This window comes from Arachis stenosperma, chromosome 6 (genome assembly GCF_014773155.1).
Source record: "Arachis stenosperma cultivar V10309 chromosome 6, arast.V10309.gnm1.PFL2, whole genome shotgun sequence".
NCBI classification, from domain to species: Eukaryota; Viridiplantae; Streptophyta; class Magnoliopsida; order Fabales; family Fabaceae; genus Arachis; species Arachis stenosperma.
Window position 1 is genome coordinate 115,789,367 of NC_080382.1, and position 9,666 is coordinate 115,799,032.

The window sequence follows — 9,666 nt, forward strand, 5'->3', positions numbered from 1 at the left end:
TATGGAGAGGTTCCTATCGGAGTCTTGAATGCTGTTCTGTATGCCCACAGAGCATTATCCAAGCTCTTCGATCAATCCTTTCTACGGGCAATTACAGTCCGTTCTAGGATTCTTTTTAGCTCTCTGTTAGAGACTTCAGCTTGCCCATTTGTCCGTGGATGATACGGAGTTGCTACTTTGTGGCTAATTCCATATCATACCATAACAGAGTACAGCTGTTTGTTGCAGAAATGAGTGCCTCCATCACTGATTAGGACTCTGGGAATACCAAATCTGCTGAAGATGTATTTCTGGAGGAATTTCAGCACGGTCTTAGTATCATTAGTGGGTGTAGCAATTGCTTCTACCCATTTAGATACATAGTCTACTGCCACCAGAATGTAAGTGTTTGAGTATGATGGTGGGAACGGACCCATGAAGTCAATACCCCATATATCAAACAATTCAATCTCTAAGATCCCTTGTTGAGGCATGGCGTATCCGTGAGGCAAGTTACCAGCTCTTTGGCAACTGTCACAGTTACGCACAAACTCTCGGGCATCTCTATAGAGAGTAGGCCAGTAGAAGCCACATTGGAGGACCTTAGTGGCTGTTCGCTCACTTCTGAAATGTCCCCCATACTGTGATCCATGGCAGTGCCATAGGATCCTTTGTGCTTCCTCTCTGGGTACACATCTGCAGATCATTCCGTCTGCACATCTCTTAAAGAGATATGGCTCATCCCATAGGTAGTACTTGGCATCTGAAATTAATTTCTTTCTTTGCACCCTACTGTACTCCTGGGGTATGAACCTCACAGCTTTATAATTTGCAATATCTGCAAACCATGGAGCTTCCTGAATGGCAAAGAGTTGCTCATCTGGGAAAGTCTCAGAGATCTCAGTAGAAGGGAGGGACGCCCCAGCTACTGGTTCTATTCGGGACAGATGATCAGCTACTTGGTTCTCTGTCCCTTTTCTGTCTCTTATTTCTATATCAAACTCTTGCAGAAGCAACACCCATCTTATGAGCCTGGGTTTTGAATCCTGCATTGTGAGTAAGTACTTAAGAGCAGCATGGTTAGTGTACACAATCACCTTTGATCCTACTAGATAGGATCTAAACTTGTCAATGGCATAGACCACTGCAAGTAACTCTTTTTCTGTGGTTGTGTAATTCTTCTGTGCATCATTTAGAACACGGCTGGCATAATAAATGACGTGCAGAAGCTTGTTATGTCTCTGTCCCAACACTGCACCAATGGCATGGTCACTGGCATCACACATTAGTTCGAATGGCAATGTCCAGTCTGGTGCAGAGATGACTGGTGCTGTGACCAGCTTGGCTTTCAGGGTCTCAAATGCCTGCAGACACTGTGTGTCAAACACAAATGGTGTGTCAGCAGCTAGCAGGTTGCTCAGAGGTTTTGCAATTTTCAAAAAATCCTTTATAAACCTTCTGTAGAATCCTGCATGCCCCTGAAAGCTTCTGATTGCCTTAACATTGTCGGCTTGAAGCAAGCTATGGTTATCTTGTAACTCTTAGTCAGGATATCAATAATTATCAGGGTTGATTGTAAAAAGCAAAAGAACATGAAATAAGTACTTGTTTTGCAGTAATGGGGAACAGGTTGAGGTTTTGGAGATGCTCTATCTTCTGAATCTATGCTTTCCTACTGTCTTCTTCTTCAAGCACGCAAGACTCCTTCCATGGCAAGCTGTATGTAGGGTTTCACCATTGTCAATGGCTACCTCCCATCCTCTAGTGAAAATGTTCAACGCGCTCTGTCACAGCACCGCTAATCATCTGTCGGTTCTCAATCAGGTTGGAATAGAATCCAGTGATTCTTTTGCGTCTGTCACTAACGCCCAGCCTTCAGGAGTTTGAAGCTCGTCACAGTCATTCAATCCCTGAATCCTACTCAGAATACCACAGACAAGGTTTAGACCTTCCGGATTCTCTTGAATGCCGCCATCAATTCTAGCTTATACCACGAAGATTCTGATTAAGGAATCCAAGAGATATCTACTCAATCTAAGGTAGAACGGAGGTGGTTGTCAGGCACACGTTCATAGGTGAGAATGATGATGAGTGTCACAGATCATCACATTCATCAGGTTTAGGAACAAGTGATATCTTAGAATAGAAGCAAGCGTGATTGAATGAAAAACAGTAGTAATTGCATTAATCCATCAAGACACAGCAGAGCTCCTCACCCCCAACCATGGGGTTTAGAGACTCATGCTGTAGAAGATACAATGAGAAACGTGTAAAGTGTCATGAGGTCAAGATACAATGTCAAAAGATCCTATTAATAGTGAACTAGTAACCTAGGATATACAGAAATGAGTAAATGACGTAAAAATCCACTTCCGGGGTCCACTTGGTGTGCGCTTGGGCTGAGCATTGAAGCTTTCATGTGTAGAGACTTTTTCTGGAGTTAAACGCCAGCTTTTATGCCAGTTTGGGCATTTAACTCTAATTTTTGTGCCAGTTCCGGCGTTTAACACTGGGATTTCTGAAGCTGATTTGCAACGCCGGTTTGGGCCATCAAATCTCAGGCAAAGTATGGACTTATATATTGCTGGAAAGCCCAGGATGTCTACTTTCCAACGTAATTGAAAGCGCACCAATTGGGCTTCTATAGCTCCAGAAAATCCACTTCGAGTGTAGGGAGGTCAGAATCCAACAGCATCTGCAGTCCTTTTCAGCCTCTGAATCAGATTTTTGCTCAGGTCCCTCAATTTCAGCTAGAAAATACCTGAAATCACAGAAAAATACACAAACTCATAGTAAAGCTGAGAAAAGTGAATTTTAACTAAAGACTAATAAAAATGTAATAAAAACTAACTAAAATATACTAAAAACATACTAAAAACAATGCCAAAAAGTGTATAAATTATCCGCTCATCAGAGCACTGGCTAGGCGTTCAACGTCCAAACATGTAGGCACTCTGGCACTGAATGCCAGTGAAGAACCCCTCACTGGGCGTTCAATGCCCAAATGGTGTGCGAAATTGTGATCACTACTTTTCACAACTCAAATAATCCCTAGTAATGGCCCCAAAAACTTGGTGCTCAATACCATGGCATAAACACAACTTTGCACAACTAACCAGCAAGTGCACTGGGTCGTCCAAGTAATAAACCTTACGCGAGTAAGGGTCGATCCCACGGAGATTGTTGGTATGAAGCAAGCTATGGTCACCTTGTAAATCTTAGTCAGGCAGACTCAAATGGGTATAGTGATATACGAATAAAGCATAAAGATAAAGATAGAGGTACTTATGTAATTCATTGGTAGGAACTTCAGATAAGCGTATAAAGATGCCTTCCCTTCCGTCTCTCTGCTTTCCTACTGTCTTCATCCAATCCTTCTTACTCCTTTCCATGGCAAGCTTATGCAAGGGTTTCACCGTTGTCAGTGGCTACCTCCCATCCTCTCAGTGGAAATGTTCAACGCACCCTGTCACGGCACGGCTATCCATCTGTCGGTTCTTGATCAGGCCGGAATAGAATCCAGTGATTCTTTTGCGTCTGTCACTAACGCCCCACCTTCAGGAGTTTGAAGCACGTCACAGTCATTCAATCATTGAATCCTACTTAGAATACCACAGACAAGGTTAGACCTTCCGGATTCTCTTGAATGCCGCCATCAGTTCTTGCCTATACCACGAAGACTCTGATCTCACGGAATGGCTGGCTCATTTGTCAGGCGAGCACTCGGTTGTCAGGCGATCAACCATGCATCGTGTATCAGGAATCCAAGAGATATTCACCCAATCTAAGGTAGAACGGAGGTGGTTGTCAGTGACACGTTCATAGGTGAGAATGATGATGAGTGTCACGGATCATCACATTCATCAAGTTGAAGAACAAGTGATATCTTGGACAAAGAACAAGCGGAATTGAATAGAAGAACAATAGTAATTGCATTAATACTCGAGGTACAGCAGAGCTCCACACCTTAATCTATGGTGTGTAGAAACTCCACCGTTGAAAATACATAAGAACAAGGTCTAGGCATGGCCGAATGGCCAGCCTCCCAATGATCTAAGATAGCATAAAATGAAGATAGCTACCCAGATATCTCAATACAATAGTAAAAGGTCCTACTTATAGAAAACTAGTAACCTAGGGTGTACAGAGATGAGTAAATGACATAAAAATCCACTTCCGGGCCCACTTGGTGTGTGCTTGGGCTGAGCAATGAAGCGATTTCGTGTAGAGACTCTTCTTGGAGTTAAACGCCAGCTTTTATGCCAGTTTGGGCGTTTAACTCCCATTTAGGTGCCAGTTCCGGCGTTTAACGCTGGAATTTCTGAGGGTGACTTTGAACGCCGGTTTGGGCCATCAAATCTTGGGCAAAGTATGGACTATCATATATTTCTGGAAAGCCCAGGATGTCTACTTTCTAACGCCGTTGAGAGCGCGCCAATTGGGCTTCTGTAGCTCCAGAAAATCCACTTCGATTGCAGGGAGGCCAGAATCCAACAGCATCTGCAGTCCTTTTCAGTCTCTGAATCAGATTTTTGCTCAGGTCCCTCAATTTCAGCCAGAAAATACCTGAAATCACAGAAAAACATACAAACTCATAGTAAAGTCCAGAAAAGTGAATTTTAACTAAAAACTAATAAAAATATACTAAAAACTAACTAGATCATACTAAAAACATACTAAAAACAATGCCAAAAAGCGTACAAATTATCCGCTCATCACAACACCAAACTTAAATTGTTGCTTGTCCCCAAGCAACTAAAAATCAAATAAGATAAAAAGAAGAGAATATGCAATGAATTCCAAAAACATCTATGAAGATCAGTATTAATTAGATGAGCGGGGCTTTTAGCTTTTTGCCTCTGAACAGTTTTGGCATCTCACTCTATCCTTTGCAACTCAGAATGATTGGCTTCTTTAGGAACTCAGAATCCAGATAGTGTTATTGATTCTCCTAGTTAAGTGTGATGATTCTTGAACACAGCTACTTTATGAGTCTTGGCCGTGGCCCAAAGCACTCTGTCTTCCAGTATTACCACCGGATACATACATGCCACAGACACATAATTGGGTGAACCTTTTCAGATTGTGACTCAGCTTTGCTAGAGTCCCCAATTAGAGGTGTCCAGGGCTCTTAAGCACACTCTTTTTGCCTTGGATCACAACTTTATTTCTTTCTTTTTCTTTCTTTTTCTCTTTCTTTTTCGTTTTTTTTTTCGCCTCTTTTTTTTTGTATTCACTGCTTTTTCTTGCTTCAAGAATCATTTTTAATGATTTTTCAGATCCTCAGTAACATGTCTCCTTTTTCATCATTCTTTCAAGAGCCAACATTCATGAACCACAAATTCAAAAGTCATATGCACTGTTTAAGCATACATTCAGAAGACAAAAATATTGCCACCACATCAAAATAATTAAACTGTTATAAAATTCAAAATTCATGCAATTCTTTTTCTTTTCAATTAAGCACGTTTTTTTTTTCATTCAAGAAAGGTGATGGATTCATAGGACATTCATAACTTTAAGGCATAGACACTAAGACATTAATGATCACAAGACACAAACATGGACAAACATAAGCATTAAAATTCGAAAAACAGAAAATAAAGAACAAGGAAATTAAAGAACGGGTCCACCTTAGTGATGGCGGCTCTTTCTTCCTCTTGAAGATCCTATGGAGTGCTTGAGCACCTCAATGTCTCTTCCTTGTCTTTGTTGCTCCTCTCTCATGATCCTTTGATCTTCTCTAATTTCATGGAGGATGATGGAGTGTTCTTGATGCTCCACCCTTAGTTGTCCCATGTTGGAACTCAATTCTCCTAGGGAGGTGTTTAGTTGCTCCCAATAGTTTTGTGGAGGAAAGTGCATCCCTTGAGGAATCTCAGGGATCTCATGATGAGTGGGGTCTCTTGTGTGCTCCATCCTCTTCTTAGTGATGGGCTTGTCCTCATCAATAGGGATGTCTCCCTCTATGTCAACTACAACTGAATAACAGAGGTGACAAATGAGATGAGGGAAGGCTAACCTTGCCAAGGTAGAGGACTTGTCCGCCACCTTATAAAGCTCTTGAGCTATAACCTCATGAACTTCTATTCCTTCTCCAATCATGATGCTATGAATCATGATAGCCCGGTCTATGGTAACTTCGGACCGGTTGCTAGTGGGAATGATTGAGCGTTGGATAAACTCCAACCATCCTCTAGCCACGGGTTTGAGGTCATGCCTTCTCAATTGAACCGGCTTCCCTCTTGAATCTCTCTTCCATTGGGCGCCCTCTTCACATATGACTGTGAGGACTTGGTCCAACCTTTGATCAAAGTTGACCCTTCTAGTGTAAGGGTGTTCATCTCCTTGCATCATGGGCAAATTGAATGCCAACCTTACACTTTCCGGACTAAAATCCAAGTATTTCCCCCGAACCATAGTAAGATAATTCTTTGGATTCGGGTTCACACTTTGATCATGGTTCTTGGTGATCCATGCATTAGCATAGAACTCTTGAACCATCAAGATTCCGACTTGTTGAATGGGGTTGGTAAGGACTTCCCAACCTCTTCTTCGGATCTCATGTCGGATCTCCGGATATTCACTCTTTTTGAGTGAAAAAGGGACCTCGGGGATCACCTTCTTCAAGGCCACAACTTCATAGAAGTGGTCTTGATGCACCCTTGAGATGAATCTCTCCATCTCCCATGACTCGGAGGTAGAAGCTTTTGCCTTCCCTTTCCTCTTTCTAGAGGTTTCTCCGGCCTTGGATGCCATAAATGGTTATGGAAAAACGAAAAAGCAACGCTTTTACCACACCAAACTTAAGAGGTTTGCTCGTCCTCGAGCAAAAGAAGAAAGAAGAGAGTAGAAGAAGAAGAAATGAGGAAGAAGGGAATGGCTTTTGTGTTCGGCCAAAGAGGGGGAGAAGTGGTGTTTAGGTTGTGTGAAAATGAAGGGGTGAAGAAGGGTATATATAGGGGAGGGGGAAGGGTAAGGTTCGGTCAAGTGAGGGTGGGTTTGGGAGGGAAAGTGGTTTGAATTTGAATGGTGAGGTAGGTGGGGTTTTATGAAGGATGGATGTGAGTGGTGAAGAGGAAGACGGGATTTGATAGGTGAAGGGTTTTTGGGGGAGAGGTGTTGAGGTGATTGGTGAATGAGTGAAGAAGAGAGGGAGTGGTGGGGTTGATGGGGATCCTGTGGGGTCCACAGATCCTGTGGTGTCAAGGAAAAGTCATCCCTGCACCAAATGGCATGCAAAATCACGTTTTGAGCCAATTCTGGCGTTGAACGCCGGGCTGGTGCCCATTTCTGGCGTTTAACGCCAGGTTCTTGCCCTTTTCTGGCGTTTAATACCAGTCTGGTGCCCGTTTCTGGCGTTAAACACCCAGAATGGTGCCAGACTGGGCGTTAAACGCCCACCTGCTAGCCTTACTGGCGTTTAAACGCCAGTAAGTTCTTCCTCCAGGGTGTGCTATTTTTCTTCCTATTTTTCATTCTGTTTTTGCTTTTTCAATTGATTTTGTGACTTCTCATGATCATCAACCTAAAAAAAAACATAAAATAACAAAAGAAAATAGATAAAAATATAGCATTGGGTTGCCTCCCAACAAGCGCTTCTTTAATGTCAGTAGCTTGACAGAGGGCTCTCATGGAGCCTCACATTTTCTCAGAGCAATGTTGGAACCTCCCAACACCAAACTTAGAGTTTGAATATGGGGGTTCAACACCAAACTTAGAGTTTGGTTGTGGCCTCCCAACACCAAACTTAGAGTTTGACTGTGGGGGCTCTGTTTGACTCTGATTTGAGAGAAGCTCTTCATGCTTCCTCTCCATGGTGACAGAGGGATATCCTTGAGCCTTAAACACAAAGGATTCTTCATTCACTTGAATGATCAGTTCGCCTCTATCAACATCAATCACAGCCTTTGCTGTGGCTAGGAAGGGTCTGCCAAGGATGATGGTTTCATCCATGCACTTCCCAGTCTCTAGGACTATGAAATCAGCAGGGATGTAATGGTTTTCAATCTTCACCAAAACATCCTCTACAGGTCCATGAGCTTGTTTTCTTGAGTTGTCCGCCATCTCTAATGAGATTCTTGCAGCTTGCACCTCAAAGATCCCTAGCTTCTCCATTACAGAGAGAGGCATGAGGTTTACACTTGACCCTAAGTCACACAGAGCCTTCTTGAAGGTCATGGTGCCTATGGTACAAGGTAGTGAAAACTTCCCAGGGTCTTGTCTCTTTTGAGGTAATTTCTGCCTAGACAAGTCATCCAGTTCTTTGGTGAGCAAAGGGGGTTCATTCTCCCAAGTCTCATTTCCAAATAATTTGTCATTTAGCTTCATGATTGCTCCAAGGTATTTAGCAACTTGCTCTTCAGTGACATACTCATCCTCTTCAGAGGAAGAATACTCATCAGAGCTCATGAAAGGCAGAAGTAAATCCAATGGAATCTCTATGGTCTCATTTTGAGCCTCAGATTCCCATGGTTCCTCATTGGAGAACTCAATGGAGGTCAGTGCACGCCCACTGAGGTCTTCCTCAGTGGCGTTCACTTCCTCTCCTTCCTCTCCAAATTCGGCCATGTTGATGGCCTTGCACTCTCCTTTTGGATTTTCTTCTGTGTTGCTTGGGAGAGTACTAGGAGGGAGTTCAGTAACTTTCTTGCTCAGCTGTCCCACTTGTGCCTCCAGATTCCTAATGGAGGATCTTGTTTCAGTCATGAAACTTTGAGTGGTTTTGATTAGATCAAAGACCATGGTTGCTAAGTCAGAGTGGTTCTGCTTAGAATTCTCTGTCTGTTGCTAAGAAGATGATGGAAAAGGCTTGCCATTGCTAAACCTGTTTCTTCCACCATTATTGTTGTTGAAACCTTGTTGAGGTCTCTGTTGATCCTTCCATGAGAAATTTGGATGATTCCTCCATGAAGAATTATAGGTGTTTCCATAGGGTTCTCCTAGGTAATTCACCTCTTCCATTGAAGGGTTCTCAGGATCATACGCTTCTTCTTCAGATGAAGCATCCTTAGTACTGCTTGGTGCATTTTGCATTCCAGACAGACTTTGAGAAATCAAATTGACTTGTTGAGTCAATATTTTATTCTGAGCCAAAATGGCATTCCGAGTATCAATCTCAAGAACTCCTTTCTTCTGACTAGTCCCATTGTTCACAGGATTCCTTTCAGAAGTGTACATGAATTGGTTATTTGCAACCTTTTCAATTAGTTCTTGAGCTTCTGCAGGCGTCTTCTTCAGATGAAGAGATCCTCCAGTAGAGCTATCCAAAGACATCTTGGACAGTTCAGAGAGACCATCATAGAAAATACCTATGATGCTCCATTCAGAAAGCATGTCAGAAGGACATTTTCTGATCAATTGTTTGTATCTTTCCCAAGCTTCATAGAGGGATTCTCCATCCTTCTGTCTGAAGGTTTGGACTTCCACTCTAAGCTTACTCAATTTTTGAGGTGGAAAGAACTTTGCCAAGAAGGCATTGACTAGCTTTTCCCATGAGTCCAGGCTTTCTTTAGGTTGTGAGTCCAACCATGTCCTAGCTCTGTCTCTTACAGCAAAAGGGAATAGCATAAGTCTGTAGACCTCAGGGTCAACCCCATTAGTCTTGACAGTGTCACAGATTTGCAAGAACTCAGCCAAAAACTGATGAGGATCTTCCAATGGAAGTCCATGGAACTTGCAATTCTG

At 42.7% G+C, this 9,666-nt stretch overlaps 1 non-coding gene across 1 annotated transcript; it reads left to right on the forward strand.

Moving 5' to 3' along the window:
- The first annotated feature begins 9,309 nt into the window (after nt 1-9,309).
- LOC130937392 (small nucleolar RNA R71) lies at nt 9,310-9,417 on the forward strand. Its single transcript, XR_009068614.1, has one exon. It is a non-coding gene; the product is annotated as a small nucleolar RNA R71 (small nucleolar RNA).
- The last annotated feature ends 249 nt before the right edge of the window (nt 9,418-9,666 follow it).